The sequence below is a fragment of the Protopterus annectens genome, chromosome 10.part0 (genome assembly GCF_019279795.1).
Source record: "Protopterus annectens isolate FY-2018-M chromosome 10.part0, PAN1.0, whole genome shotgun sequence".
NCBI lineage: Eukaryota > Metazoa > Chordata > Ceratodontiformes > Protopteridae > Protopterus > Protopterus annectens.
The window spans coordinates 997,651,252-997,675,464 of record NC_056744.1 but is presented as its reverse complement, the minus strand read 5'-3'; positions in this window follow the sequence as shown (position 1 = coordinate 997,675,464).

Sequence of the window (24,213 nt, the reverse complement as noted above, 5' to 3'; positions counted from 1 at the left end):
GATGTGAGAAAATGCTGAAAAGAAACAGGGCACATCAACCTGGTAATGCAGCTGCAGTTTACTAGGAATGTTGAACACTTTTAGTCCCACAGTTTAAAATGGAACTTCATCAGTGCTAAAAACAAAGCACTTCCTCTCATTTTATAAGAAAACATCCGGTCATTTCACCCTGGCAGTTGCATACTGAAAGTGCTAGCATTTAAAATAAAATGTCTGAAGGTTCATCTGTTAAGAAGTAAATTTGCTTGTGTTATAAATGATTGAATGGTAGACGTCATTAGAATGGTTGATTTGTTGTATTCATACATTCTGGCATTTTTAAAACTCCATATTGAGACATTGATTCATTTTGGAGTGGCACAGTATGGGGTTAGTGTTGTTGCTTCACAGCTCTTGATTTTCTAGTTCAGGTCTCAGCTGGGTTACTTTCTCTGTGCAGTATCATGTCCTACCTGTGTACACATGAGTTTTGCCGTGTGCTCCTGAACCTCCCACATTCAAACCACATGCCAGAAGTGAATAGGCAGCCATTGAAAATGCCTGTGGGTGTGAATGCATAAGAGTTAGCATGTGCTTATATCTTAAGATAGGCTGGTACCTGACTAAGGCCACTTTCTTTGCTTTGCACATACTTTCTGCTGGGATATGCTGTGCTTTTCCAAGACCCCCAATTGTATTAACTGAGTAAGCAGAAAAAGAATGAAAGGATGAGTGAATGAATGAATGATTGACTCGTTTTGCGTCTTATCTTTTGAAAACATTAAGTGTTTAGAGGTAACAGATGCACATCAATTCACTCTAAAGTTCTGTTGCATTGAATACTTTTGGTTCCTCTTTTAACTGTTTCATTGCCTTACCTATGAATTTCCTTTCAGTTTTACACCGCTAAATCTTCCTGATAGTGTGACTCTGTTTTCTAAGTCAATCCAGTAGTAAAAGTCTAACGCAAGCATGCCGATGCCATGCCGAAGCTTAGCATACTAGAGCCCCCATTACGTACCAGTACACAGTTTGCAGAGGGGAGAAGGACACATATCCACGTACACGTCTCTTGAACTGCAAAATGCATTTAGATGACATTGGTGTCATGATGCACACAAGTTTCTCCTTAAAGGAGAAGACTCTCGCACTGTCAACTAAAGTTTTTTTTTTTTTTTTTAGCCTCCTATCCAATTCTCAGCTGTAAGTGGGAGGGTGCTCGCTTCCCCTCCCTCACCCTCCGCCCTCTGGCTCCAGCGCCAAGAAGACCGCAAACTTTATATTAATTAAAATAAATAAATAACTACATAAGGCACCCTTTACAAGGCCAGCCTGTACGGCGCCCTAGGCGGTCACCTAGTTCGCCTATGCCTAAGGCCAGCCGTGCCTGTACTCTCCTACTTCCCACAGAGGTCAGTAGTCTTGTGCAACAGCACTAGACCCCAGGGATTTTATGTTAAAAAATAAGATTTTAAAACAATGCAGTATAGGAAAACTACAAAAAGGAGGGGGGCTTCAGATCTTGTACCCTTGCCACCAGAAACCTCAACGTTAACCTGCTGTATTATCTAGTACAGCATTTTTTTAATGTATAATAAAGACCTTGAGCATTATTCAGTAACTGCAAACAGTTTATGATTTAATAGGGATTGAAGGATAAGGGAACTTTAAGTCTACTTTTCACCCTACTAGTGCAAGACATCAAGCCAATGCTAAGTTTAATGGATTGTCAAATTCGGAAATAGATTTTAGGTATTACTTCTACAAACTTCGAAACTGACTGTAATCGTCTATGAATTGCCAGACAGGGTAAAAGGTGACAATGTGGATATTTAAACAAAACAGGGACATGTATGAGGGATGTGGTGTGTGTGTGTGTGTGTGTGTGTGTGTGTGTGTGTGTGTGTGTGTGTGTGTGTGTGTGTGTGTGTTTGTCAGTGGGAGAGTAAAGGGGGGCAGTGCCTGTGCTAACACAATGTGGCTATCACCACTAACTACCACTTTAAAGTGCTGGTCTGCACTCATAATAGTTAATGGTGATTCAGAGACATGACAATTAGCAAATAATGAGGCCCTTCCTCATTGTGGCTAATATGTCTCTGAATGTGTTAATAGTGCATTATGGAAATAGTAGATATTTACTGTAGCCCTTAACATGAGCAGTGGGGTTCTATTTAAATCTCCTGAATTGTTTGAAGAGCATTTTAACTGATTAGCGTTGTCGCCTCACAGTAAGACGTTGTCCTGTTCGATTCTCAGCTAGAGCGTCTACTGTGTGGAGACATGCGTGAATGGGCATACCTTCGTTGAAGGTTGTGTGTCAGGGCTGGCAACTCGGCATGTAAAAATCTACTGCCAATCATTAGCGGACCGGAGTTCCGTTGTGATGACCCCTAACCAGGAAAAGCCGAAAGACACAACATTTGCAGTGATCTTGAATGCCAAATGTTTCAAAGTGTTATAGTCGTGCTAAGTTCCAAATCAGAATTATCTGTGTCAAAGTTACACAAGTGGCCTTGTCAATCCTGTTTTACAAGAAACAGGCATTAAACTGTTATAGTCATTGTCAGTATCTAATCAGAGCTATTTAAAAGACTGTGTCTAAGTGAAATATGCATGATGTTGGTTTTAAAAGTGTATATTCATGTGGGTGGGAATTTATTTTGTTTGTGAAAAACAAATGTCTGATAAATGACAATGAATGAGAAATTCTAGACTGACACTAAGTACTTATCTTTTGTATAAGGGCTACTGTTTTGTCTCTGTCCTCATCAGGGAAAAAAAAGAGAATTAAAATGCCTTTATGGTTTCATCCTGTAAAGCATTTAGGGATGCTCCATACTGAATGCCTTCAGATTTTTCATTTAACCCTTTTGCATCTATCCATCCATTTTCTGACAGCCCATTTTATGTTGTAGAAAGTTGTAGGGACACTGAAGCCTATCCCAACAGCCAGTGAGTGATAGGCATTGAAGCTCATCCCATGACAAAAAGTTCACGCATGCAGGACAACGTGCACGGCCCCAACAAACCAGTAAAAATCCAAAAGAACGAGCCAGCACGTGAGAATCGCTCATAGACAAAAATATGTTTATTTAACAAACATACTGCATATAATGGCAATACACCATTATAAAAGCAAACCGGTTTCGGCTATCATAAAGCCTTTATCAATGCTACATGTTGAAACAGTTGAAAAACTCACCACCACATAAGTACCATATTTATAGTTCCCATTTAAAGGGGCATGCACCATAATTTAAAGGACACATGCCATATTGAGATACAGAAAAAATATATATAGAAAAAACAACTCTGAGACAGACAAAATATATAGCAATATAATACATATAAATAATAAATAAGGAAAAGAATAATATCCTTCCCAACATATCTCAGTTGTTGTTTCAATAAATCATGATAAGTATGACTTAATATTATGTAAGGAAAACCTTATAGTACATATGGAAAATATCCACTAAAATATATACTGTATTTAAATTTATTTATTTCAATAAATCATAATAAATATGACTTAATATTATGTAAGGAAAACCTTTTGATGCATATGGAAAATATCCACTGAAATATATCCTGTATTTATGTTCATGAAACAAACATTGGTGTAATCATAAAATACAAACTATTCCAAAGTATTTAATCCAGGTCTAAATAAACCACCCAGTTTTATTATCCACATGTTTTCCATTTGATTAAGTTTCTGGTGCCATCCAGCTTTGAAACCCCTGTGTAATGTTATCCTATCTATAATTGCAAATTTGAAAACTGCAGATGGATGCTCTATGGTATGTTTAAAGAGGGCATTAGCAACACGTTTATTTTTAATTGCACTTAGATGTTCCCCTATTCTGAATTTCACCGGCCTGGACGTCTGTCCAACATAAAATGCAGAACAGGTGCAGGTTGCCAGGTAAACAACCCAATCCGTGCTGCAATTAGCAAATATCCTAATCTCAAAAATTCTAGAGGTGTTTTTACTAGTAAATTCTCTAGTTTTAGTTAAATGTTGGCAGGCCGTACAATGACCACAAGGATAGCAGCCCATTAGTATCTCCCCAGATAAAGTCCTTTGTTGTGGAAGACTTGGAATATATCTTTTGTAGTGCGTGAAATATGAATGCACATTTACACACACAACTGTGAGCAGTTTGAAAGACTGCCAGTAAACTTGCTGTGTGTCTTTGGGTGCTGGTAGAATAAGAATCAAAATCAGAGGTGCCGGAAGCTGTTGAAGACTGGGGGTGGGGGGACAGAGAGTATAAGGGGCACTTATTGATGTAAAAAGTGCAGTTTTTTAAAACTATTTACTACCACAACATAGATTAATTTGGAGGGCATTTTAAGCTTAGCCAGTTTCCCTTTTGGTGCTTGAATTAACATTTCCTGATTGGTCTTAACTATCCCGTGGCTGTTAATTGTATATTAGCCCTAGTGAGAATAAATGTGATCATACTATAGATAATTTGAGGAGACCCATGTAAGGGATGCAGCATTTAGGAACTGCTTCTATCTATTAGTGGCATGAGGGGCAATCCTGGAATACATTTTCTATTACCCATCCTTAGATCCAAGTTGCATTTGAATATGGATAGGGATGAGCTTTGTTTTACTTGAATGGATAGTCTGTTCTGGAACAGTGGTAGCCTCTGTGAGATATATCCATCTCTCCACAACATTCAGTTTAGATACCTGGACTGAGTATTTCTGATGCCATTTGACCTGCTGATGTTCAGTAGGTCCATCTGTATTAGGTCGGAGGATGCCTTCTATGCCAGACATGTCATCTCTAAGCACTCTGTAGGATACTGAGTATAGTGTAAATCTTTGAGGTGGTCCATGCAAGACCTATTGCTTAGGACTTGTATCCTTTTAGTAAGGTATCTCTGTGGGTATTCCAACTGTTGAATGGGTCTGGACAGATACATGCCGAAGTAGGCATTATACAAAATGATTGACCTAATGAGGGCTTTGTAAAGGGGCACAGTAACATCTCTAGATCTAGTCACAATCAATTTGTTTATAAGCTGTACAATATAAAAAGACTTTCTTATGACTCTGGGCACACATTGGTCAAAAGTTAGGTCACTGTACTCACAAGTTCCCAAATGTCAAACAACTGGGTCAGTTCTCAGGGGGCATTGTCAATTTGCCAGTTCCCTGGAGCAGATGACTTCCCAAAGGATATGATAATGTATTTCTTGGAGTTAATGAGTCTGGCACCAGTTATTGTTTGGGACAAACCTTCCTGCATGATGGTTAAGTAAGTTGGGGATTCAATAACTGCTCCTAGCTTGCAGTCATCTCAAACTTAGTCGGCCAAAGCCCTTTGGTATTTCCTTTTCCTTTTGAGATGTATATGCCAAACAGAAAAAGTCTCAGCACCGAACCCTGGGGGACTCCATTGGTGACTGGTCTCTTTTCCTGTTTTGATCTCCTGCATCCTGTGAGCAAGCATACATGTATGCATTCTTTGATTCATCTTTCTGATTGTATTAACCTGATTGTATTAAATTATATTCCTTGTATAATACAACACCACTTGTTTGAATGTGTTTTAAATTTGTAGCTTGGAACAGCCTTCTAGTAAGCAATGAAACAAAATGTATGAACCAATAATGACAAAACTACCCATTTCAGAAAATGTCAACCATAAAAGGTCACTCAAACTTCTGTCATTACAATCCACCAATATCAGTAAATATGCAAAAGCTCTGCGGAAGTAAGTCATCTAAATACTTCCACATTAAAGGGATCTGTAACTAATGAAGAGGTTGCTGCTAGCAAACAATTTTATATTTCTGTCAACATCGCAGCACAAGAAATCTGGAAAAAGCCAAAATTTATTTGGGGGGGGGGCAAAGGCTGAAAACTAGGGACACATTTTAAATATTGCTTGTATAATCTTAGAAAGTTGCTAAAATAAAGTGTTATGTGTTACCATGTGTTTTCTGAAATATAGGAAGATTGAAACTTAAAGGGATATCATTCTTTAGTGAATTCAGTTCTCATTTATTTGCCAGAAAACCACAATTTTTAAGAGGAACAGACCAAAACACACACACACACACACACACACACACACACACACACACACACACACACACACACCTCCTGCAAATAAAATAACAAAACTCTCCTGACTGGCAGCGGCTGCATAACTCCTGTAACACAGAGCAATAAGAGAACAAGAACAGCTAGTTTAGTTAGTTTTACTTCCATGTGCGAATCCATGTTAGCATGAAAACTCCACTTGATTCATTTTTCCCGACAGGTCTTGCAGCTGTAAAATTGGGGGGGTTCCCCCTACCCCTGGCTCTATGGCTTCGGCACCCATGATCAAAATATTTGCTCAGATGGTTTTGTCGTATAAAGGAATGTTCTAATAGCTTGTAATGTTATTATTATTCTGACAAGTTTTGTTGAGTCAGCTTGATTTTAAAAGTGACCTGTACAGAAAATAATTTTGAGGTCAGCTAAGCGTTAATACAACATAGAAAAGATTTTGATAATGCTGGCATGTTCCAAACAGCATTGATTATGTTCTTTGTGAGTTTGCACTTAAGCTACAAATTTTCTGTAATTAATTGACTTACCGTAGAAACAGTATGCAATCTGCATACACAATGGGATGTAGTGGTCAGTGATCTATTATAAAACTGGTCATAAATAACAAAAATATAATTTTTTCTGATAAATGTTTTTGGGACTCTGATTTGGAAAATTTCTGGGGTAGAAAGAACACTACCAAACAAAAAGTCTGTTCTTATGAGAGGTAGAGCCTTTAAACTATAGAATGATAGCTTCATTCAGCATAGGGTAAGGAATGGGGTAAGTAGCAATGAATGGTCTGGTAGGTCAAATGTATTTTTAAGATCAATAAAAATACACTTGCCAGAAGACCTTGGCTTACCTTTCAGAAAGAGCTGTACCAAAGAAAAATATCTTTCTTTGAGAGTCATTATTTAAACCATGTAATGGGCGGTTTCTTGTTGCTTAAGATAGATAATTTAATAATTAATAATGAATTGTTTTCTAGGATAAGTGAACTTGCAAGACCTGCCAGTTGGATATGGTGCTTAAAGCAGAAGCTGAGGGCATTATTTGGTCACTTCTATAATGAGCTTCAGATAACATATGCAAGTAGCAGTCCGTATTTAAAGCTGGACTTGTTCTCAGGAGCCTTGGACAGCAGCATAACTTACTATCCTCCTCCTTCTTCTTAATATTATTTTAGTAATCCACAACAAAAAAACTCCAATAAATGAGGCATTCTGGGTATTTAACATCCAAACTGCTTACTATGTTAGATTATATGCACAGGACCTGACATACTAAAGTGCAGAGCCACTTTTCTTCCGTTTTCATGTCATCGTTCAAACTGTTGTACCACACATGCAGTGCTATTCAACTCTAAAGTAAACTAGTTGCATTTTATGCAAGCTGTATATTCCTCATGTATCTTAGAATGAATTAACCTTAATTTTTAACTTGGGTCACAATCATTGTTGTATATTTGTGTACTGGTAATAATTATACAATTACTAACATCAAGTCCTTTTTTGATGATAGGTAGCATTTCTAGGAAATTGCATCTTTTATTCAGCTAAGTTCATATGTTTTTATTTTTACTTATTTATATTTGTTTACCGGGAGTGTCCTTCTGGAATGTGAGCCCATTTTCAGCGGAGGCCCGAGGAGAAAAGCTCCACATACAACATTATGAAATACAAAAAATTATTTAGGTTATTGAGTAACAAATATATAACATAAAGTGGATAGATAATTATAAAATAGACAGCCTTTAATAGAATACAGAGCAAATACCATACATATAGTTACTATGTTACAGTGTTATTATAAGATTACAAAGAAAGGTAAAGGTAAGGGAATTGGGGTAGGAATAATAGAGAGCTAAAAATCATAGAGCTGTTCTTCTGGAGAGTTTAACAATACAATTCAGATATGTCATGAGCAGAGAAAAAAAAAGAACACAGGTGGTGTATAATGATTTAGAAGTTCCTTTTGATGAGCTATTTTTGGGAAGAGAACAATTGAGTGAAGAACAGTTGGAAGTTATAGAAAAGATGGACTTCTGTTTGATGAAAAAATAATAGTTTAGGAGTGCTAGTTGAAGGGATATAGTTAGTGGATTGGGGGTGTGAGGAGGGAAGTCATCCAGGTGTAACACGAGCAGAGCCAATTGTTATTGAGGTGTTTTTTGAGGAACAATTTGAATTTGTGAGTATTGCTGATATTCGGTGTATGTTGTGGGATTTGGCTGTTTTATTTGAATATAGTGATTTACCAAAGGAATTATTGGCCTTTGAGACCTTTAATAATAGTTTGTCAGAGGATCTTAGGATTCTGTTGTTAGTGTATGGTTGTGTTAAGTCTTTGAGTGCTGGGCAGTTAGCAGATTTGTAAACAATAGAATGGGCAGTAGTAAGTTGGTTGAGGTGAAGTAGGTTTGGTAGTTTGAGCCAGTTTAACTCCCATAGAGCTGAGCAATGGTGAGTTCTAAAAGGGAGGTTAAGTGCAAATCTGGCTATTTTATTGTAGCAGGCATCTAGTTTGATTAAATCAGATTTTCTAAGATTAGTAAAAATAAGTGAGGCATACAGAAGGGTAGAAAGTAGGCGTGTTCTGGCTGTGGAGTGTCTGGTATTATTGGTAAGAAACGGTTTGGCTTTGTAGAGACAGCCAAGTTTGATGTTTACCTTTTTAATGGATAGAGCCAAATGTTTATCAAATTTAAGGGAGTTATTGATTATGACATTGCGTAGTTTTGTGTGGTCACTGGGTTCTGTTCTGGTATTGTTTGCCGAGTAGATATTAGAGGAGGGTTGTATTTCTTGTGGCTTGCTTTTAGTGAAGATCATACGTTTTGTTTTATTAGGATTTAGTATTAGCTGTTGGTTAGAGAGATATTTTTCAATGTCTTGGAAGGATTGTTAAGTTGCTTCAAAGAGTTGTGGAAGGGATGGGACTGAGCATATAAGGGAGGAATCATCTGCATATTGTATGACAGTGGCTTTGTTAGTAGCAGTGCAGAGTTTGTTAGTGAATATAGAGAAGAGAAGTGGTCTGAGGATTGACCCTTAAGGGATGCCTACTGAGATGGATAGTAAGGGGGAAATTTCATTTTGTCACTTCACTGCTTGCTGACAGTTGGTTAAGTAGCTATGGATCCAGATTAGTGCTGCATGGGAGAGATTTAGGGATGCCAGTTCGTTTAGACATTTTTGGTGAGATACTGTGTCGGAAGCTTTTGACATATATAGGAATATGGATGAAACTATTTGGCTATTGCTTATGAGTTGGTTGATGGCATTGGTAAAGTTAATAAGAGCAGTAGTGGTACTATGCTTGGGTCGGAAGCCATGTTGTGAGTTTGAAAGGAGGTTGGTGCTTAGTAAATAGTCTAGGGGCTGTTTGTGTATACATTTTTCAAGGATTTTTTTCTATTGGGAGGAGGATGGCAATGGGTCTGTATTTAGATAAGCCAGTTGAGGGACTGCCTTTATGCAGGGGGGTGATATGACAGATTTTCCAGAGTTTTGGTATGTATTGTTCTGAAATGGAACAATTAATTGGTATGAATATGGTGTAAGCTATGGTATCTGCTGCCAATCTCAGAAATTCGCTGGGGAGTAGGTCAGCAGCAAACGATTTGGGTTTTCGTTTTTTTAGTAGTAGTTTAATGGTGTTGTTTGAATTATTTTGATTGTGAATGGGTTTTGGCTTGGTTGGGATCCTGTAGGAACAGTTGGGGCTATTGCTGCTATTTTTTACCAGAGACAGTCTAGAGTTTACGAAATGGGAATTAAATTGTGACGCTATGCAATCAGTGGGATTAATGGTAATGGGTGGTGGAGTGGTAGATTGTCCATGATTAAGGAGTTGTTTGATGCTTCCCCAGAATTTCTGGGAGTTATTTTGGTGTTTTTGTTACAATGTGCTGTAATAAGCTATTTTTGATTCCCTTTGTTTTGCTTTATTTCATAACTGATGATGGGTAAGTAGGGAAGTTTGGGTCTTGGTTGCTTGATGTTCAGACAAGGCTTTGTCTCTCTGCTTGAGAAGTAGCCTGGTATCCTTAGTAGCCATGGGAGTTGTTTTGCTTTAATTTGTGCCTTACGTAGGGAGGTAAGGTCATTTAACATGTTAAGAAATGTTTGATTGAAGAATTGAACTGCTGAGTCTAAAGGGGGTTGTTTTAGTGGGGACCTGTTATATTGTTCCAGAAGGAAGTTGAACAGTTCGGGAGAGACGTTTCTTTTATTCCTGATGTGTTTATATATAGTATGTTTTGGAGTAGTGGACCTGTCCCTAATTAGGTAAATGGGCAGGTCATCGCTCATGCTGTCTGGTTGGTCGGCGGTGTGTTTATAGAGATTCAGTTTATTTGTTAAGGTCCAGTTGTGGATAGTTTGTTTACCACTGTTTTTGTCAATTCTGGTAAGGGAGAGTATAATTTGGGAGAAACCATACAAGTTGATGAAGTTGTATGGGTTTTTGGAAGAGCAGGAGTGCAAGTCTTAGTTGAAATCCTCCATTATAATAGTTTCTTGATTAAATGTGGATAATATCCAGTTTAGAAGGTTTTCAGTTTTAGACTGGCTGTTTCCTAGTGGGATATATATAGCTATAATTATTATACTTTCTTTAGTGTTGACTTCAAGGTGGGTTATTAGTACTTCTAAGGCTTCAAGATGTGATTGTCCAAGCCATAGTACATTTACTGTGTTTATATACATGATGCCTATTACACCATTTTGTTTATGTAATCTGTCAAATCTGTGACTATTATAGCCTTGAGAGGGAGTTTCATTATCATTTATATGTGGTTTGAGCCAGGTTTCTGTTCGAATTACAAGGTCAGGAGAGTATAGAGAATAAGAGCGAGGGTAGTATGGTATTTGTGAAGTTTGTTAAGCTTCTAACATTTGTATTCACAATTAAAAGTTTAGAGGTTATGCGAGTTAGGTTGGAGATGTGTGTGGGTGTTGTCAAGTGAGGGAGTAGTTTGAACTGAAGTTAGGGTGTCTGTTGGGTTGGGATGTATGTTACCACTTAGTTTAAGCTGAGTTAGTTTGTGAAGTAATAGGTGTGAGAATCTGGGTGAAAGTCTATATAATTTTCAGCTAAAGACAGAACTATCTTAAAATAGTAATACATCATGCCCATGGCTGCTGTGTTTGTTTCTGCACATGACATAACTAACTATTATCTTTGTGTACATTCTGTTCTGTTAAAACAGCAAACATCATAAATGTTCTGAGAAGCCAATTAAACATGCTTGAAATGCCTCAGGGCTTTGCGTGTGGCACGCATCCAGCACAGTTATCTATGTAAAATACTTTGTCCCTAGAAGGCATGATCATTATTATTCATTCTTCTTTTTCTAATGTTTTGGAAGTTTGTGTAACTGAATCTTGAGGTGTCATTTAGCGAAATGGCATTAAGTATTTTATAGATGTTGACTAAACTGACAAACTTTGTGGTGGCAAAAGTTTACTAGTAACGACCACGCCTCCCTTTTACTCTGATCTTGATCAGTTTTCATGATGCTCTGTAACCATACCATGCAAACATAAGGTATTACCAAGGGAAAGAAACATTCTTATGGTTATACCACGTGTGTAGGCAGTGCCTATATATCTGATTTATCCTTAGTTGTCACCACCCTCCACCTACATAAGCTCTAGTCACTCTTATCTGTGCCTCTGGAGTCACATTCTAAAACCTACTGGGGAGGGAAGTCCATAAAATAAATTATTCTCATTTCAAACTTAAGTATACCACTTTCTCTGCCTTCTGCCTGCCATGGACCTCTCTTGATCTCTAGATTTCACCTTCCTTCTTAGAATTTGGGAACTGATATCATATATCATAAACAGATTGTCCTTTCTGATTTCAGCTCTTTGAATGTCTGTATGTGAAAGCGCGTCTCTAGCCCCAGTTTGCCCATCTCTCTGACCACTTTTTGTTACTCTGTCTTCTCCCTTCACTGCGAATGGGATATAGATAGTCTTCCTTACATGATGTCAACTGACGATATTTCATATAGTACTAACTCTAAATGGAACCGCACTGGTGAACAAAAATAGTATAATGAGAAAGCCATCTGTAGTTCTCAGTAGTCTCCTGTTTGAATTTACTTGAGCATTGCATTCACATTTGCTGCAACACGGCTACACTGAACAGAGAGGCTAATTTTTTGGTGTAATGTTCGAATCATTTTTCCCTTCATTTTCTCTGTACACTGTCAGCCTCCATAATGTAGCATACATACATTTTACTGCTACATTTATCTGCTTGTTGTTACAGTTTACTGAAATTAGTTACACACTACAATATTTTTGTTTAAAGTAAGACCACACATTATCCAGCGCACCTGTTGCCTTAAAATAAAGCCCTCAGAATTAAAATTGCAGTTGCACTTTCTTTTTATAGGGAGGAGCCCTCAATGTAATGTTATCTTTCAGTAGCATTTACATCATGTGCCTTTCTTGTGAGACCTTTATTTCTGTCACTTAACAACTGTCTTTAGAAAAGGAGATAGTCAAGAAATAAGTACCTGTGTGGACCTTAAGTACCTGTGTGGACCTTAATGCACAGCACTAATTGGTTCTTAGCAGCTTTGTTTATTTCCCCCAGTGCATTAATCTACATTGCAAGGTGTCACGTAGCCACATGGATACACAGCAAAAATGTCCGTCCGTAACCACCTACACGTTTGCTCAGGTTACACTATGCCTGCTAATGCATGTCCGTGCTACTGCTACATTGTACTTACACAATGGATTAGGTAACAGCCAGCTCCTACCTGCAACACATTTATTGAATCAGTAGCGTTGTATCTGTCTTTGCAGGGAAAATCATGAATAATAAAAAGGCCAGCAGCAGATAAAACAGCCTTTAATAAATCCTGGCACCTTCGGTGCAAGTATCTTTATATAAGGCCAGACAAACTGCAGTTTGTCTAGTTTGTCTCCATAGTTCACATTATAGAATCTAACTGTACAAGGCTCACTGACTTTATCCAACAGTCAGTTCTGACTAGATAATCCCCCTCTCTTAAATATGGAAACAATAATAAGCAAATTGTCTTTCACAGTTGGTGAAATCAATATAGGGTAACATGCATATGTAGGTCAGCGAAAAGGGAGGAATATAAGTTGATAGGCAATTACTAAGCTAATGATCCCAGGGTCTTTTTTAAGCCGAGTCATGCTTCCCAAGAATCAAACCCTGTACCTTGAGTCTGTACTGAGAGGTGAACACCTTAACTATTATGCCAACCCCCAAATATGCACAGATGATCCATATGCAAAACCTGGCAAAGGTTCTTGGGAGAAATAGACAATATCAATAGTATCAGGTGTTTGCGTTCTATTTTTTTTTTTCAAAATGGAAGGGCATGCCAGCCTCGTAGCAAGACTACTAATAGGAAAACATCTGTATGATAGCATAAGCTTAGAATGGCAAAAAGTGAAGTGAGCACATGTTGTATATTCACAGGTTCTTACTAATCTAATGGCCAAGAAGACCATTGAGAAGCTCAGCTACATCACCCAGTACTAGTGGAAGACTAACAGTGTCTCTCTTTCAGTAGATCTTCCCTACATATCCCAGCTGAAAATTTGCAGTCAACCATCATGTCATTCAAACTAGTTTTAAAGGATAATAGAGAAATATTCTTCTTGCTATACAAGGGTAGCTTGTTTAAAAAAAAGCAGGAAACATTGGGTTAGGTACCCGTCGTGTCATCTGGTGGTGTTGATGATGCAGTAGTACAAGTTTTGGTCTGTAGATCACTGGGTCATTCATAGCATGCAAGGTTAATCATAGCTAATACATCAGGAACCTGTATAAGTCAGTGTGGAGGGATTGGACTTTACATCAGGAACTTGTATAACTCAGTGTAGAGGGACAGGACTTTACGTCAGGAACCTGTATAACTCACTATGGAGGAACAGGACTTTACATCAGGAACCTGTATAAACTCAATGTGGAGGGACAGGACTTTAGTCTATCAGAGTAGCCATGGGTGCTAAGAACTGAAATGATTTTAGTGAGGAAATGTTGAGGTTTCTCAAGTTGGTTTAGGAGATAGCAATATACATGCTGGATATGGCATTTTATTCAATGATTGGTATAATAAGGGAGGAATAAATTGGAACTATAACTTGTGTAGACCATGCAACCACACACTAACAGGTAAAGAACCAAAAGGAACATGTTTCTTTTGGTTTTTAGTCTTAGTGTGTGGTCACATGGTTTTACAGGTTATTTGTTTGGTTTGGAACTATGACTCCTTTGGTCCCCGAGCTGATATTACAAAAATAAGCTATGCAAGGTAGAAAGATTTACCACCCACAACAGCGATATGGTGGTCAATTGAAAGCTTATTCTCAAAATAGGTACACAAGGCCTCGATGAATGTGTCAGATTTAAGTGGAAGGCTATCTATATGGTACGCAGTAGTGATGCTAAATTTACCAAAAGATACTTTACTGCCTTTCTTGGCATTGGGGATTCTTATGATTAACACATGAAACATCTGTTTGATCTAACGTCTGCTAGAAAAGTTGAGAATCGGGATGAGATTTGATAACTGCTCCCAGTCTGCAGTCATTAAGCAAACCTGGTTAGCTATGCAACTTGACAGCATCTTTCTTGTCAGAGGGGGGCCAGAGCAGAATCCTGTCGGACACTGATGGTAACATTTGTCTGGCTAAAGAAAATACCTCTGACCTTAACAGTGATGTTTCTGTCGGACATCCAGTTATCTATATATGTAGTTGCTTTAGCAATTTCCGAATGTCACAACTAAATGGATAAAGTCCAGGAAAAAAGGAGTTTCAATCGTCATTTGGAGCCTTAAACTCCTGATGCGATCCAGTTATCAGATTGGGCTAAGCCTTCCCAGAAACGAAAAAGCTGCACAATGGGAGTTTAACTTTGACCCTCAATGATCAGAATATGTTTTTTTATTTTATTTGCAAATGCAAAACAGATGGGGAATGATAGAGAAGAGTGGTTAAACATTTTGAAAACATTACAGATCTGCATTTGACAAACTTAATGCCGCATCCTTAGTTTTCACATTTTCAGGATGTTTAGTTAAGAATATAATTTTTAATGATGCCAACACAGCATAGTGAATAACATTGTCAATAATAAAGAATGTGTGAAGTCTGGTTTTCTGATAAAAAATTTACTTTATTTTGGATTGGAAAATGGAAATTCTCACATTCATGAAGAATTTTGAAAAAATTTATATTATACAACGACCCCCCATTAATATTCCAAAATGTGCACGCTGATTGATCAGCGTGCACGCTGTAAATCAGACTTATACTAATGGAAGAAGGTTTGGTCGCCCGGATTTTTTCCATTAGTATAAGTCTTTTTACAGCAACGGAGAACGCAAGATCTCTGTTGCTTTTTACACACTGTCTCGCTATGTTAAAGGAGTTTAACATAATGAGACAGCTTTAAAAAAAGTAACTGAGATCTTCCTTTCTCTGTTGCATTTTTAAAGCTGTCTTGCTATGTTAAACTTCTTTAACATACCGAGACACTTTGTAAAAAGCAGTGGAGATCTTGCTTTCTCCCTTGCTTCCACCCATAGCTCTGATGTACTGAATAAGCATATGCATGCACAGTACATCAGAACTGCTGCAGAATACCATACAGCTGCAGAAGGGCAGCAAGAAGGCATTATACAATGCCATTATTTAAGAAAAGTAAGTATTTTTTTTTCCTTAAATAATGTCATTGTATAATAGCAATAACCCACGCCTGGGTGTGGGTAATGCTGGATTTACCCACAGTTGTCTTTGTATGGCCACTCAGGCTTCGCCTTCATGACCAAACCACACCAACCGTGGGTAAATCGGGTAAATCCAGCATTACCCACACCCAGGCATGGGTTATTGCTATAATGTGCAATGTGTAATGTTAAATGATGAAAGTACTGAAAGATCAACCTGAGAAAATGTTAATTACAGTAGATCAGACATTTAAATTCCAGAACTTAACAGACTGAAAGCAGCACAAACTGTCCTGCAATCCTTTAACTCCTAACCTACTTTTTTGGAATAGTGCTTCAGGAAGGATATTTCTAAGGTCAGGCTTTACCTTACTAATACCTGATTAAACTAACCATACTATTGCTGGCCTGCCCATAACCCCAACCCTACACCCAGTCTTAGAAATGCCTGTCCTGTAACACTACCATTGCACACAACATATTGGACACAGAACACATACAAAACACTTACATATACACACAGACACACAAAACAACTGTCGCCTAACTTAACCCCTAACCTAACCACACACACACACACACACACACACACACACACACACACACACACACACACACTTACCGTAAAAACTCATACATTCAATATTATGCACATGACATTTAGATCACACACAGCAAACCTTCGACATTCCGAACATTTGACCTTTTAATTGTTAACCATTTAACCATATGTGTGTGTGTTTGTGTGTGTGCGCGCGCGTGTTTGTGTGTGTGTGTGTGTGTGTGTGTGTGTGTGAATATATATATATATATATATATATATATATATATATATATATATATATATATAATGTATGTGTTATGAGAAATAATTGTAAATTAAGACTATAAAAATACTTCCATCTGATTCAGTGTATGAATAATAATTAAATGCATCTTCAAAATAATAACCATTATAGTATTTTCACTGAGAAAAAAAGTTTCAGTACAGTGTTTTTGTGATGCTAATGAATACAATAAAAAATATTCAGATGACAGAGTGCTATTTCCTAAAGTAAATATGAAATACCCTTACAAGATCAAAATGTGCATGTGTACCTTGAACTGTGTCTGCAAAATGCTGCATTACCATCTCCCAATTCTTATCTAAAGTTAATTTCCCAGATAGGGTGTCTTCTCTTCTGCATGGAGTCTGTATTTTCTCTCAATATCTGCATTTATTTTTCCAGGCGCTGCAATTTTCTCCAGCATTCTAAAGACATGCTGTAGTCATACTTGCAATCCTTCAAAATGTCTGAAGCACTGCATACATGTGCATGTGTGTTTGCACATCCTGTGATAGATGGATATCCTGTCCAGGATTAGTTTCTAAGCCTTGTGTCCACTTGAGTGCAGTGTCAGACTTCTGCTTCCAGTGATTCTGAATTGGGTAAAGGAGGTATCAAAAGAAAAAATGAATCTGAAAAATGACCCCGGTCCAGAAAAATATTTATATGTTTTTGTAAAAAAACATAGAAAACTGCCTGTCCTGCCTCACTGTGAACCAGATAACCTGAAATTGGTTATCAGCTTGGGCAGCTGAAGAAGCCAAGGAGGGGTGGGTGAGATATGCTTGATTTATGGTAGGCTTACCTGGGGGGGAGGGTTGTGGTGGCTACTCTCCCTGTGGTGACCTGGTGCTCCAGGGTTTTGTGGTACAGTCTACTCCCCCCAAGACCAGGGCCTGTGGGAGGACATGGGTGGATCTACTCAAGCCAGTCTTTTAGCCTTTGTGGAGGTATGTCAAGGAGTAGGCATGGCTCTGAAGTTCGGGGCATAGGCATTCCCTCTGTGGTGATGCAGGGCTGATGTGACCACCAGGAGGGGGGGGGGAGGTTAAGCCGCAGTCTGAAAAATAACCTAATGGCTGTCTGAATGACAGTTCCACAATTGGCTCTCACTTTACGAGGAATGAATGGGCTGAGAAAAGCCTTTGCCCCATGAGGAACGAATGTGGTAAATGAACTCAGGAAGATGATGGTTGTCAGGCAGCAGGGCACAAAAACTATAATCAAAAAAATCTGAAAATATAGAAAATTGTCAAAGTTCTTTAGCTATGTTAAAAATGACAATTATGATGGCAGTTTTCAGTAGTTTTAATCCAAAGGTATAGCATCTTTATGCTACATTGTAAATACAGGCAACAAAAGTTTTCACAGGGACTCAGGAATAATTTTTCAAAGTAAGAGGAAATTTCATTTTATAAAAAGGAAAATGGTTTTAGCCTGCATCAGAAAAATAACAACTTTCACATTCATGTTTGCTTCCAAAGCAATAGCTTTCCTGCAAGCTCTAAATCAATGTATTAAAAAACTTCCAGTGGTGCAAAGCTGCATTTGCCAGATTTATAAGTCCTTAACTTTGGTGATTTTCTTTATTTTGCCTCAGGTATTCAACATGGCGATGATATGACATCCATTCATTCATTCATTCATAAATTAGTTAAACATGTGAAAAGAAATTGGCTGGAAAACTATTTCACAGAGCAACAGCACAATCATATTTCTGGGCAGAATTGTGTGGTGGCAGTGTAGACTTTGTAAGAAGCCCCACAAATGGAAAGCTAATGATATGGGAAGACATAATGAGTATTTGCAAAATAATAAGCAAATGTCTGGCAGATTAAATGCAGGCTTATAGCTGTGGCATTTCTGACCAATTTTCAAAATACTCAACTTGTGCAGGAAGACGGTGAAGATGAGTAAAAATGTCAAGATAAAGAGAAGCTACTTAGCAAGGCAGAAGGCATGAAGATGGTGAAGGTTAAGCTGCTGCTAGGGAACAGCATCCATTTACAGTGTAGCTTACAATGGAGAGGGTGAGAGAGAAAGACCTAGTCATAATTTCATAAGTGTGAGACTGTAGGAGTTGACTACTGCAAAATACAAAACCAGGTAGCAAGAAGGCTAGGAGAATGGTAGAAAAGAAAAAGGAGCCTTTCAGTTATTAGAACGGCTTATGGACAGCATGATGGGAACACAAGCAATAGGCTTAGAAGAAAGGCCAAAAAGAAAAAGAATTATATTAAATACAATGTTGAGCATGGCAATAAGGCAAAAGGGAAGATATATAAGCACTGAAAGGATGGATGATTGAAAGACAACAGATAAACAACCTGGGATGGTAAAGACAACAAAGAACAGAACAAAGCTACAGACAGAGGTAACAAGATGCTGAGGTGCATGCTAATAGGATCAGATTCTAGGAACATGTTATTCTTTCTGCCATTATACTGCGCTATATACCGGACAGGTCAGATGTCTGCTGCAGTACCATATTTAGCTTCAGAAACCTAGCAAGGAAAGGAGCACACCACATTAGAAAGGGTGCAGTAAGGGTAACTAGGGCAGTAAGGGTAACTGGGGCAGTGGAGTAACTAGAATAACAGTGAGTCTAAAAAATAGAAACTGAAAGTAGTAAAATAAATGCAACACATAGGAATGCAATATTAAATACACATCCTAGTGCAGGCTTTCCAACTTCTATTTAATGCAAAAGCTAAATAAGCAAAAAAAAAAACAAAATTCTCATAATCACTAAAATGTCATCTAAACTGCCACTGCCCTAGAGCAGCAGCCAACACTTACTGGACATTCACAGTTAATCTGTGCTGTCTCTGACAATCAGAGAAGAGGCTGCACCTCCTGATATCACTCCACACAAACCCTATAAAATAACCAAATCCATTCCGTCATATTTCAAACTGCTGTCACTTCTCACTGCAACTCTTGAAAAAATACAGGTACAACAACAAATGCATACACCATTTGACTCACGTCACTGCCTGAGTAGACACTTGCCAGTACATTGCTATAAATAAACTCTGGTCTAACAAAATAAATTAAATGCACACTTGATGATTCTGTCCCAACAGAAAATAGGAAGAGTGTGCATCTCATGTACTTAACCACACCCAAACTACACCCCAAAAAAGGAAGTTGTACGTAAGAGTTACTCTAATCCCCATCCAATCGAATCTTAGGCACCCGAAGTCGATAAAAAAAATCCACTAAAAAGATTTTTAAAAAAGAATGGAAAATCCAATACAAATATCCAAAATAAACTTTGAATCCTATCACCAAAAAGCTTATCTGATGACCTGAAATTCTGCCAGTGGAATTCAGAAACATTTGGCACAGTGCATTTAGCAGTTGGGCATGATAAGTGGCCATGAGCAGCATGTGTGATTCAAAGGCATGATAAATGCAAGCAGTTGATGCCGAGCAGCATGGTTTCTCTCTGTATAGGGTAATGGTGGTATAGTGGCATTTTAATGAGCAACATAAGTAAAATGAGGAGCTTCATGTGTGCAAATGAGGGAAAACAATATGGTGGAATGATGCAGAAATATATAAGGTTCTCAGTTAGCGAGTATCACCACCATAAAATGTTTGTGTTATAACTGCGGTTTAGTTGGTCTATATTAGGGGTAGCACAGGTTTAGCAAATGTTTATATGCAACAGGGTGTAATTACTCCTATTAGTCATGGTGTTGCACATTGTCATCTTTGGAGGCACCATGTTTTCCCAAACCAAACATTATAGACATAATGTACAGATAAAGCCACCATGTGGGAGGTGGTTGATATGTATCCCCCTCATCTGTAGACCCATGTGAGTATGGCTTTAAGAATACTAGCTACAGAAACCTTTCAGTGACCAACAGAGAGCACACAGTGGGGGTATCACAGGCATCTTCTTCAAGGATACTCCATCAGTTCCTCAATTCCATGCTACAGCATGGAGGATTATATATGGTTTCCTCATCCCACAGAGGAGGAGACTCAATACCATGTGGGACTTAAATGATAAGGGTACTTAGGGCCATAGATTGCGCCCACATTAAAAGAAGGTATATGAACTGTAAAGGCTGCCACTCCATTAGCTGCCAGATGGTCTGTAATACACAGGGTATTATCTGCAATCTGTCTGCAGGTGACCCAGGCAGCCAACATGACTCCCACATATAACACAAGTATGACTTGTATTAACAGTCTGTGAGGAGTGACTTTCTCCAGGGCATCTTATTGGCAATGCTGGATATAACCTAAAGCCTTAGTTGATGATGCATTTCAGAATTCCACATACTGTGACAGACACTGGGTACAACTATGCCCTGTCACAAACCCAGGTCATCATGGAGGGTAAGACTGGGCAGTTAAAGGCTCATTTCTGCTGCCTTAGTGTATCTGGTGGTGCCCTGCAGTACGATCTTGGCATATGCGCTGATGTTGTCAGTATCTGTACACCATAATATTGAGGAAACAGTTGCAGCCAGGGAGGTGTCTGCAGGGAGGAACATCTACTACCCCACCTGGTAGAAGAGGGTGAGCTAGACCAGTGGAGGACCAAGCAACAGGGGATGACCATGCAAGACAAAGACTGTTGCACTACCTTGTGGACCTGGCCAATAAGCAATGACTGGCTCATGGCTTTGGACATAGTAAAACATATAGAGTAGAGTAAATCTAAATCATGCAAGCCAACAGTCAGACTGTGCTTACCTATGCAGAGGCTGACCACAGTGTGCATCCAACATAAGCAATCTAAGTAACAAATTACAAAGGGCAGGCCACAGTTAACATCATTTGCACAGGTGGAGACAGGAACATGAACTGTGTGAGTGCTCTAGTAAGTAAAAATAATATTTTGCAGTGTGTATCTGATGGGGGACTGCTGCTGACTATTGTAAAATACTCTGGGGGGAGCCACTGGTATGTAAGTGTGTGTGTGTGTGTGTGTGTGTGTGTGTGTGTGTGTGTGTGTGTGTGTGTGTGTGTAACTAGGTTATGAAGTGGACTGGGTGGATATGCTGGGACACAGCCTCAAAAATATTACGGCATTGTGACTAGGTGTTATAGACAGGTATAGGGAAACCATGGAAGATGTGTGTGCATCCTATGCACACTCCCCATTCACAGCAGCTGCCTTGCCTCTCCCCAGCATTTCACAGGTAGGAATGGCACCTTGACTAGAGGTAATTTTGTTGCACAATTGTGAGTGATGTTCTCTACCAGATGTGCCACTGGAATGAGCACCATACCCTTCTGGATGTCTTCTCCCACCCATGTGCACCTTTACTTTTAATGTTGCTGTGGAAGTGGGATAATTTTTTTGTGACCTAGGCCTCCCACATCCATGATGGCCATCATCACTAAATCCATAGATGGACCATCTGTATGACACAAACCAGACATGCAATGCATGAGCCAGTGAGAGTCTGAGTTGCACAAACAGGTGATGGAACATGTCCAGAATGCAACACATATTGGATGTACTCTCCTGTAGGTCATCATTCATGCCTTGCATTACACATACCACCCCGTGCTGGTATTGCTGGCCTGAAACGTTTGATGGCCCTGCAGATTCACTGGATCACACACATTGAGACAGTTAATTCTGGGTGGTGGTACCCATGGTATCTATGACCACCAGTACACTATCCTTCATGGTCATCTCATGCCTTATTGAACTTATGGCAGACAATAAGGGCTGTGCCTCTGGGGAAGACCCACTTTCCTTACTAGGTCTGTCACTGACACCCTGCCTATCAGTGGGCATCTGTGTATCTTGCATAATTTCCACAAGCACAGAGGCCATGTCCACTGCCTGTCAAGGGGATGTAGTTTTCACTGTCCCTGCATCTAGCACTAGCCCCATGCTGCCTGAACCTGACAGCTGTTCACCATCTTTACGGTCATAGATTCATATCTTATTTTAGGTGGTTGAATATACTTAGTGGTGGAACCAGATAGTACATCATCTGTGAAGACACTAAAGTATAATACTCAAGTATTGCCCATTACCTCTACTTTATTCCAAATGTAGAAATAATAGGCTCATCAAATAGTGTCAATACTGAAAAAAAATAACCTTATCTTGTGTAGGTGCCCATATAGCTTGTCGCCCTGATGTTCTTTCATAACAGGAAAAAACATGAAATCACTGACTTGTACTACACTGCACAGACCAGCAGTATGCTCTTTCCAGTAAGTACTGACTTGTACTACACTGCACAGACCAGCAGTATGCTCTTTCCAGTAAGTACTGACACTCACCTAGGACATCCCCATTGGTTGTACTACACTGCACAGATCAGCAGTATGCTCTTTCCAGTAAGTACTGACACTCACCTAGGACATCCCCATTGGAGACTCTTGAGGCATGCTATAGCTTGATTCCTGGATTCAACACATGACCATGGGAATGCGATGAGTCAGAGGCGGTTCTGCCAATGGGCCCCTTCTTGTAGTCCTAGCCTTCCATGCAATTCAGGCAGCATGCCGTTGGGTATCTCTAAGAGTGTTGCCACTGTGACTGACCTGCTCATAGTTTCAGTAATGATCACCAACAGAATTAATGTCTGCAACAGCATCCTGATATACTCAGTCATGGTAGGGCTGATTAACATTCTCTTGGCTGATTATCCATCGGCCATGGAAATGGAGGCTGTTCAACAAGATCCTGTTCTCTGTATGGGAGAACATGCATTGTTGTGCCTTTCCTTTTACAGGCACAAAAACTGTGTTTAGAAAGAATACACTATGATGTGAGTATGCCAGTAAGCATCTCATATGATATCATCATCATACACTGCTCAGGCTATGGCACTGTCATGGTAATATCCAAATGTAATAAATTGACAGACAGGTGTATATGACTGTATGGCACAGCTACAAGCATTTTACCCATTCCCCCACTTAACAACCTTCCCAATCAAAATGAACAGTTAACTGCAAACAGGCAGGTAACCCTACTGAGTAGACTACCTATGCCTCACTTGTTGACAGCCTGAAGCTATCAGGGCACACATTGGCCGTCACTGAAATCAGTAGCTGTACACTGCCTGGCAGTATACACAATGGGCTCACCTGCAATGTATGGTTGCTCTGGAGCCTCCCACCCGGGGAGAAAGTCAACATGCAAGGCTAGAAAGCAGAGTTTCTATGGCAGAGTCTTTCTATGTGACCTTAGTTATGCTTTACACAGCTGTATGATCAGCAGATGCAAATAAGATGTATGTCAGTGCTACAACAGCAGACTCCATTTCCGACACATGCACAATACAATACAATAAAGTCACACATTTTTCAGAGTGACACCTTTAAATGATGTCTTACAGATTCCACAGAAGGATTGTTGTTACCTGTCCTATTACATTGATGACACCTGCCTTTCTTTGCCATATGAATGCAGCATCAAGCTGTTCAAAACAACAGCTTTCCAAATACACATTTAGAGAAAGGATGCTTTAGGGAGGCAGAGTATCAAAAACAAACCTATTATTAACAGGTTGAACCTACCTCAAACAAACAGAAATGCAGCTTTCTTTCTTCTCTGTTGATATGCTCTCAGGTCTATCAGCATGCATTAATGGTACTCTGTGTTTTCTT